We start from the raw sequence: 9,722 nt of genomic DNA, 5'->3' as shown, positions 1-9,722 counted from the left end.
GCCATGTCCTTCAAAGCAGCCTGAACTTCTTCTTTCATCACCATAGGCTCTTGCTCATATGTTGTTTCATTAAATTCTTCTGTGTCTTCCAATTCCTTTAGATACAGTGACTCAGTATATTCCTTCCATCTTTTTTTAATACTTCCGGGATCATCAAGAATAAAAGTATATATTTTTAAAAAAAGGTAAAAAAAATATCAATAAAAGGATAATGTGACATCAGATCAGAGGAAGATTCATCATCACCCTGTTATGTGATGACACAACCTTACTGCTGAAAAGTTAGGAATTGAACCACCTGCTGCAGAAAATCAATGACTACAGATTTCAATAGGGATTTCGTCTCAACATCAAGAAGACAAAAAATATTACCACTGGAGTGATAGGCAACATGATGGTACATGGAGAAAAGACAAAATTGTCAATTATTTTATCTTACCTGGATCCACAATTAACACTCTTGGTACCATAAGTCAAGAAATCAAAAGCCCTACTACATTGGGGAAATCTGCTGTCAGGGAGCTCTTCAAAGTACTGAGGAGCAATGATTTTGTTTTAAAAACTAAGGTGTGCCTGATTCAGGCCACAGTCTTTTAAATCACTTGCTTTGCATTTAAGAACTGCACAATGAAAAAAGATGACAGAAGAATTGATGCCTTTGAGTTGTGGTGTTGGGAGTACTGAATATCCCATGACTGCCAAAAGAACAAGCAAGTATGTCTTGGAGAAGGTAGTTAAATGCTTCTTGCAGACAAGGGTGGCAAAGTTTCATCTCAAATACTTTGGCCATGTTTTTAGGAGGGGCTATTCTTTGAAAAAGACTCATGCTTCAAACGGTAGAGAGCTGGCAAGAGAGAGGAAGATCTTCAACAAGATGGAGTGATACAGCATCTGCAGCAATGGACTCAAGGATGTCTGAGATGAGAATGATGGCACAGAATAGGGCAGGGTTCAGATCCTTCGTTCATAGGCTATGAATAATACTCGATGCAACAACAACAACAAGCCTGTGTTACTTAATGGCCTAGCCCATGGAAGGATAAGCTGACCAGAACCTGGTCAAGTGAAAGATGTTTGATACTGAACTGGTATGTTGTTGTGTACCACTGAATCACAACCTACACTTAGCTGACCTTCCAGTGGGTTTTCACTGGCAGTTAATGGCACAGGAGCCGCCTGCTCATCTTTCTCCTGCATAGCAACTGGTGGTCTCAAACCACGTGCCTTCAGGATTGCAGTGCTGCTTCTTGCCGCTTGGCCCCCAGAGCCCCTTGAGCATTGAGTGTAGAACTGGCATAGAGTGCTGCAACTTGACGGTTTCATCTGGATGAAAGTTTGCTTATGGCTGCAGATGCTTAAAGCTCAAAGCTGAACAGATCTTCCAGATCAAGGAACATGCTTGTCAAGAGTACTGGCTTGACAAAACCAAACCTAACCTACTGCCATCAAATTAGTTGAGCCTCATGGTGACTTAAGTAAATTTCTCCAAGGCTGTAATTCTTTACAGACTACCCTTACTTGTAATGATTCGAGCTGCCAACTTTTCACTGAGCAGGCACTCACTGATGCCCCCAGGGCTCTGACTGGTTAGATAGGTACAGGGATTTACAGTAAGGTAAAATAGTGGGAAGAGAAAGGCAGAACGTGGCTCCTGGCCTATAGGCTTTCAAAAGTATGCTTATACTCAAAACGAGGGCAACAAGCAAGCATCTCACTCAATGTTGTGTCCCATTCGTGTTGGAACTGACCCGTAGTCAACCCTCCAGAGGGTTTTCAGAGGCAGTTCATCACACAGGAGGAGACTGCTCATCCTTTCCTGTGGAGCAGCTGGTGGATTTGGACTGCATGCCTTTGGGATTGCAGCATGGTTTCTTCTACTAGGCCATTTTTCCTGGTAGGTCTTGGGAAGACTGAATGTTGGTAAAATGCTACAATTTCTTTTTGAGTGCTGAATATTAAAAGGGGTAACTGGATTTGTAAAAAAACCCCCTATCATTATAAACAGTCTTAAATAGGAAATGAACTCTGGAATAGGCACTGTGGGAAGGACAGTGGCCAAACCAAAGGCCCTCTGAGGCTTTCCTATTCTGATACCTCATACAGCTTAAAACAAAGGAATAATCTTTTCTCAGTTAAACTTTATCATAGGCCAGAGGGTCAAACCAGAGTATTTATGAAGAACTTGACAAGATGACATGGATATCTGCGGCAGACCTGAACGTACAGGTAACTGAAAGACCTCACCCTACAAATTCTGCCCTACTGAAGGACTGTTACTTGTAGGTTTTCCTCCCAAGTAAGGAAGAACCAAGACTAGAAAAGTCAGGTAGCTGTCAATGTTGCAACCCATTTCTTTTACATGGCCTTTCTCACCAAAGTTTTGTAACCGACTGAGTCGAACTATGGAAATAGGATCAACCAAGGCAATCAGAGAGTTTGCTGATAATGCAAGTTAGGCATAAAAAGCTCAAAGTGACTGTCAGTTTTGCCATCGTGCTGAACTTAAAACGGCACAGCCTAAGGCAGACAAGGGGAGACCTGACCACCAAGAAGCCACGGCATACTCATTATCACACACACATAGGTGAAAAGCTTCAGTCTCTCTAAAAAACAGTAAAAGAGAAACAAAATATATGACTGGATTAAAATATTTCTTCCCATTTGTTCTACTTTTAACTTTAGATCTCTGTCACTAGTGTTTTTATTCCCTTTCCGTTCTTTGGCCTTTTGTTTGTCAGCACTTTTTCTAGATAGGAAGAAAGGGATGGGATCTGAACAGAGCAATAACCTGTGCCTCTCCCAAAAAGTAAGTTTCTTTTATTTTATGTAGTATGACAAACAATCCCAATGTCCGTCAATGAGTGAATGGGTAACCAAATGTGGTCCATTCACACAATGAAATCTGTTGTGTCCTGAATTGATCTGGATTGACAGCAACCCTACAGGACACAGCAAAACTACCCCACAAGGTTTCCAAAGCCATCACCTTTATGGAAACAGAATGCTCCACTGGGTTTCCAAGGCCATCGTCTTCACAGAAGTGGGCTGATGAGTGTGACCCTCTTAGCAGCTGAGCATATACCCAGTGTGCCAGTAACGGCTTTGAAGTGACCACTGCTCAGCAAGGAGTACACTAGACCGCAGGCTGCACAGATGACTCTAAAGCTCCACACCAAAACCGAACCTAGTACCGTCAAACTGGATTTGACTCATACAAACCCCCAATGGTTTCTGAGAGTGTAACTCTTTGCAGGAGGAGACTGTCCACCTGTCTCCCACCGTGGCTGATGGACTGGAACCTCCGGCTTTTCTATTCCCAAGTCATCATCTACTACACTAGCAGGACTCTTAAGTGAAATAAGTCGGACACAACAATCTACTGACTTTATTACCCTTGGAGGAAATACTAGAAAAGGCAAAAATATAGACAAGATAATTTGTTACTTAGGCGCGGAGACAGATTACAAGTAGGCAGAAGGCAACTTTCCGAAATAATGAAAATATTCTCTTTCTTGGTAATGGTGATAATCACACATTTGTCAAAACTCAATGAACTTCATGCCTAAAGAATTCATTTTATTATGTGTAAACTGTATCTAAAGACATCTAACTTGGAAATAAATAGACGCTGGAACTTGTAGTGGACTGAGAGCCCAGGGTGATGGTGTTCTCCAGTGTCACTGGGACTACTGGAAGCAGTCTGTACAGTGTAGGCTTTCAAGTTTGGGAATTCCAAGCTGGAAAGTAGACTCTCCTCCCCAGGATACATCAACCTGTAGGACACTGTTTTACAATCACATCTTGTGAGTCGGGTTGTAGAGATTTTATTTCAAACTGCCCAAAATGCTGAAATGAATTTTGACACTGTGTAGAGTGCCTTACATAGCTTTTCCAACAATGGCTACAGTTATCTGTTCAAACAACTAAATTTCAATACTTACTAGAAGGAAAGAAACAAGATTATTATACCAAATGTCTTGTGAAAGGAGCATTAATCCAGAAGAAACCTATTTGATCACTGACAATGTCATTATCAGCGGGTCTATTGTTCTGGAAACAGTTGAAGTTCCTCAGAAGGACAGCTTAAAGGTCAAAAATGCCATAGTGCTCCTGGACAGACAGCAGGGAGGCAAGGTGATACTGGAGGCACACACGATCTGGCTCCACGTAGTGTGCATGTTGTTTACAAGGCTGAAGATTCTTGAGCAGCAGAGAAAAAACTGATGTTGAGAAGATCAGCAGCGTGAAGAGTTCTTTTCAGAAGAATGTTTTTGAGGCTGCCTAGCCTAATAGTTCTCTCTCTTCTGTAAAGAAAGTACCCAAAGAACTCAGCTTTGTCGCTCATGCAGAGCTTCCCAGGATTCACACAGCTGACTCGAAGCTTCTCAAACTTATGCAAGAGGAGACCAATCTGTGTCTGCTGATGTCTCAGAGGTCAGAGGACTGTTGCAACTAGCAGACACTTTCGAGCCTAGTATGCATGCTCAAGACACACACAGATGATCTTAGCTGGATGTAATGAAGGTGCTGACAACTCTGGCAGAATGTCATGAATTCTTAGTATTTGGAGAATGGAAAATTATAGATACTGGAAACTCAGTTAAAAAGCATATGAAGGGCCTCTTTTCTAATAAATCTATTTTTACTTATTAAAAAAATAAAATAAAAATAAAGGCAGATGACGGAGGCGTCTTTACCCGGATTCCTGGGCAGATCTAAGATCTGGTAAATGCTCATATGGCTCCAGCCTCAGGAGTGGTGCAACGCCTGAGAGCAGTGAGCCTGCCTTTGCATCCGGGATGCCTGCTGGTTGCAGAAATTAGCTCTGCTGGCTCCTTAGCCACTGGGAACTACACCTCTTAGAATGGCTAAGAAGCATGTGGAATTTGTGAAGGGTTTTATCGCATGCTCAAATAATTATAAAACCAGAATTTCTAACCTGACTTCAAGTGTTCACGGAGAAGCAGGAGGCGATCATCTCGGCCAACAGTACAACAGCACCCAACAAGTTACTGGTTCTGAGAGAATTACTGTGGGTTGAAAGTAGTATGGACATATGGAAAAGTTGCTAGAGAAACATATTTGAGTAGACATAGTACAGGAGAGGCTGAGTACATTGTTGTGAACACCATGACACTAGGTTTTTGGAAACTTACTGGTTTGAAATAAATAGCTTTTAATACAGATAGTATTCAACAAGGAACTCATGAAATATTATACAAAATGGGTGACTCTGGAGGACATTATGCTGAGTGAGGTTATCTCAGTCACAGAGGGACAAATACTGCTTAGAGCCACTGTTGTAAAATGGGACTGACATTGGGGTTGAGGGGAGACTGAGAAATATGGGATAAATTATGTATACTGCACTGAAACAGACGAGGAAGAGAACTGTTTAAAAGGTATATATAATTAGGTATTATTGTCATGACATGAGTCCACAACGAGGGCTGCATAGTGAAGTGGACTTCTGGGGAGGGATTGTATAACAATGAAAGAATTTTTCTTTTACTTTTCAAAGAGTAGAGCAATTTGGGGGGAAGGGGTGGGCAGGTAGAAAAGTACAACAATGAACGAATGAAAATCCAAAGTCTCTGTAAACTTTCACTAAAATTAATCTGAAAAGAAAAAAACAACAGATTGCATTTAATATTTAGGGCCTGTGTTAATTTCTGGAGTCAGTGGTCTGAAGAAAATATGAGTGATTTTTAATAAAGGACTGAGACGAATGTTTGTGAGGCACCCACAGTCCTGTCTGTGTTAAGATCTTCTACACTGTCAATTTCTCCACATCAGGGTCATTTTTATTTTCATTTCCATGAGATAAAATTTTTAAACATAAAAAATAATCTTAGAATGAATGTATAATTTCAAGGTAGAAGTTGTTGTTGTTGATTGTCTTCGAGTGGGACACGACTCATAACGACCCTATGACCAAGTGGCCTGAAGCCTCTCTACAACTATCGACATTTATCAAAGTTCATGGTTTCCAGAGGCATGTTATTTAGGAAATGGATGCCACTCCTGCTTCCAAACCTGTCATAGTATGTTATTGTTGTTATGTGACATTGAGTCACCTGTGAATATGTTTAATGTTAAATAACTACCACAAAATACACTAAAGTGTAAATTAACTGGGGAAAAGCAAAAACAAAACCCCTTTGTAAACAGGTATAGAACTGTTATGTGCTTCGAGTTGCCTGCAACCTGTAGTGACCCTATATGTACAGTAGCTCTGAACCCTTTCCTGTCCTGAGCCAGTCTCACTAATTTCAACACACCAACCCTCCTCACCCAAGCAAAGTATCAATCCATCTCATCTGTGGTCTTCCTCTCCTGCGCTGTCCATCCACACTTCTGAGAATGATGTCCTTCTCCAAGGACTGGTCCCTCCTGGTCACATGCCCAAAATATGTGACATGAAGCTTCAAAATCCTAGCCTCCAAGGAGAAACTTGATTTCACCATCTGAAAGATAAACCTATTTGTTTTCTTAGCAGTCTATGGTATGTTCAAGACTCTTCTCCAGCACCACAACTCAAAGGCATCAATTCTTCTTTAGTTACTGTCTAGCGCCCTGATGCATAGCAAGTAATTGTGAACATCATGCCTGGATCATGCACACCTTAAGTCCCTAGACTAACAATATTGCTTTTCAGTACTCAATTCCTGACAGCTTAATCCAAAATTACAACTGAAGACTATAAATAATTTACGAAAATGGAAATGCAAATGGTCACTAAAAGACATTAGCAGTCAGGAAAGTAAAAAAAGCCATATTCATGTTTAGAAATGTTTTATCTGTTCGGTAAATTGAGTCTTTTCTTCAATAGGTATAGTAATAGGCCTGTATCTCTACTATTATTAGCACAGATATGCCATGGTATAATTAGTATCTGCCTATATACTGCTTCAGAATTTAATTTATTATTAATTACAATGAAAATTTAGACTTTGGATTTCCATTCATTCACTATTGCACTTTTCTCCCCTTCCAACCCTCCCCCCTAGTACATTACCCTCTTGGAAAAGTAAAAGAAAAATTTTTTCATTTCTTTACAATCCCTCCCCCCAGGTCCACTCCACTATGCAGCCTTCGTTCTGGACTCCTGTCATGGCAAAAATAATAACATATCCCTTTAAAACAGTTTTCTCCCCCATCTGTTTCAATGCAGTATAGTATTCCATTGTGTGAATATACCACAGATCTATCCATTCATTTGTTGATAGGCACTTAGGTTGTTTCCAACTCCTTGCTATTGTGAACAAAGCCACAATAAACATGGGTGTGCATATGTCTGCTTGGATGTCAGTTGTGGTCTCTTTGGGGTATATTCCCAGTAGTGGAATTGCTGGGTCAAATGGTATCTCTAGCTGCAACTTCCTGAGAAAGCGCCATACTGCCTTCCACAGTGGCTGCATCATGCTCCATAAACTTTTAATAGCTAATCTTTTAGATTTTAGTTTCCTCCCCAATTCTGACAATATTTGCCTTGTAAGTAGAACAAGCAGTTCACTTAATTTATTGTAGTTCTATTTTTATTTTATTCTACTTAGCTAATCTTTCTTTTAGCTTTTATAAAATTACCTGTTTCTTATTTGATTACTCCACCTAATTTGGAAATTATACAGCTTTTAGTTTTTTAGCAATTATCCTAGAAATTACAGGATGTGTATTTTTAAAATCTAAACTTTTATTACTAGCAATAGCCTAAAAATTATGGATGCATTTTCAAAATCTAAACTTTTATTACTGTTTTGTTCAGTCACTATTTGTTGTGATTTACCATTTTTACCTATCACCATTTTTTTATTATTAATTTTAATGAAAATTAATTTACAGATTTTGGATTTCCATTCATTCACTGTTGCACTTTTCCCCATGCCTACCCCTCCCTGCCAGTACACTCTTCTCTTTGAAAAGTAAAAGAAAATTTCTTTCATTGTTATACAATCCCTTCCCCCAAGTCCACTCCACTATGCAGCCTTTGTTCTAGACTCATGACAATACCTAATCATATATGCCTCTTAAACAATTCTCTCTCTCATCAGTTTCAATGCAGTATACATAATTTATCCCATATTTCTCGGTCTCCCCTCAACTCCGATGTCAGTCCCGTTTTACAAGAGTGGCTCTAAGCAGTATTTGTCCTTTAGTGACTGAGAGATTTCACTCAGCCTAACATCCTCCAGGATCATCCATTTTGAGTATTTCATGAGTTCTTTGTTTTTCAATGCAGCACAGTAGTCCATGTCCATTGTGCGAATATACCACAGCTTCTCTAACCATTCGTTAGTTGATGGGCACTTAGGTTGTTTCCAACTCTTTGCTATTGTGAACAAAGCCACAATAAACATGGGTATGTATATATCTGTTTGGGTGCCAGTTATGGTTTCTTTGGGGAATATTCCAAGTAGTGGAATTGCTGGGTCAAATGGTATTTCTATTTACAACTTTTTGAGAAAGTGCCATACCGCCTTCTATAGTGGTTGCACCATTTTACGCTCCCACCAACAGTGAATAAGGGTTCCAGTTTCTGATATTTTTTACTAGTCTTACCACATTCCCAGCCATCACTTCCTCATCAACGGTTTCCAGAGCAGACTCTGCACATATGTATATGTGAATGCACCAATGTCAATCAGGAAAGTGCTAAACCTTCTAGTCCTGTCTCTAACTTTTCATGTTTTACATCTTTAAAAAAATAAATAAAATCTGTACAGCATTCTAGACAATTTCTTCCACTTCCACTCCAGGTCAACTACTTATATCTATAGAATTTTGAATCCCAAACTTTCCACTGACATTTTCTTCCTTTGTGTGTGTGTGTACCATCAAATTGGATCTGACAGGTACAGGAGGAGATTGTCCCTCCTTCTCCAGCAGAGCACCTGGTGGATTTGAACCACTGACTTTTTCATTTTACTTAAAATTTCCCCAAGCCATGTATTTTCTTGATTTAAGTCTGTTCTATAACTTTTACTGTCTTCAAGTCTTTACATGCGACATCCTATGTTTTCTTTTAATCTTTAAATATACTAAAAAATACTTTTTTCATATTTTGTATCTGATAATTCTAGTATCTGAAATATTCGTAGGTCTAATTTTTTTCTATGATTTCAAGCTCAAGTCTTCTTTACAAATTTATTATACTCGTGAGGGTTTATTGTTCCCCTCAGGACTTTTGTTGTTTCCATCAAGAGAATCAGTCAAGGTATCCAGGTGCCCATACAGTCAAGTCACAACAGAGAATATTCAACTGATAAAATATTTGAGAATAAATATATGTTTATTTACCCTGAATGTGATGTCAGGATCAGAGAAAGACTCTTCAATTACCTTTACTAAGCAGATGACACAATCCTTTTTTTTTTCTTTTTTAGTATTACTAATTTTAATTAAAATTTACAGAGACTTTGGATTTCCATCATTCATTGTTGCACTTTTCTCCCTGCCCACCCCTCCCTGCCAGTACACTCTTCTCTTTGAAAAGTAAAATTGTTTCATTGTTTTACAATCCCTCCCCCCAGGTCCACTCCACTATGCAGCCGTCGTTCTGGACTCCTGTCATGACAATAACATCACATATCCCTTTTAAACAGTTCTCTCCCTGATTTGTTTCAATGCAGTGTACCTTACTGAACCCATCTTCCTCAGTCTCCCCCCAACTCCAAGGTCAGTCCTGTTTTACAACAGTGGCACTATGTAGTATTTGTCCCTGT

General features: G+C 39.5%; 1 pseudogene; it reads left to right on the top strand.

Annotated features, from left to right (window-relative positions):
• The first annotated feature begins 2,190 nt into the window (after nt 1-2,190).
• The window catches only part of LOC102854120, an 11,617-nt pseudogene continuing 4,085 nt past the window's right edge, over nt 2,191-9,722 (top strand).

Source organism: Elephantulus edwardii, unplaced genomic scaffold (genome assembly GCF_000299155.1).
Source record: "Elephantulus edwardii isolate Elephantulus edwardi_28Jun2011 unplaced genomic scaffold, EleEdw1.0 scaffold00055, whole genome shotgun sequence".
Classification (NCBI taxonomy): Eukaryota; Metazoa; Chordata; class Mammalia; order Macroscelidea; family Macroscelididae; genus Elephantulus; species Elephantulus edwardii.
The sequence above is the reverse complement of the archived record's forward strand: the minus strand, read 5'-3'. Positions and strand labels throughout refer to the sequence as shown.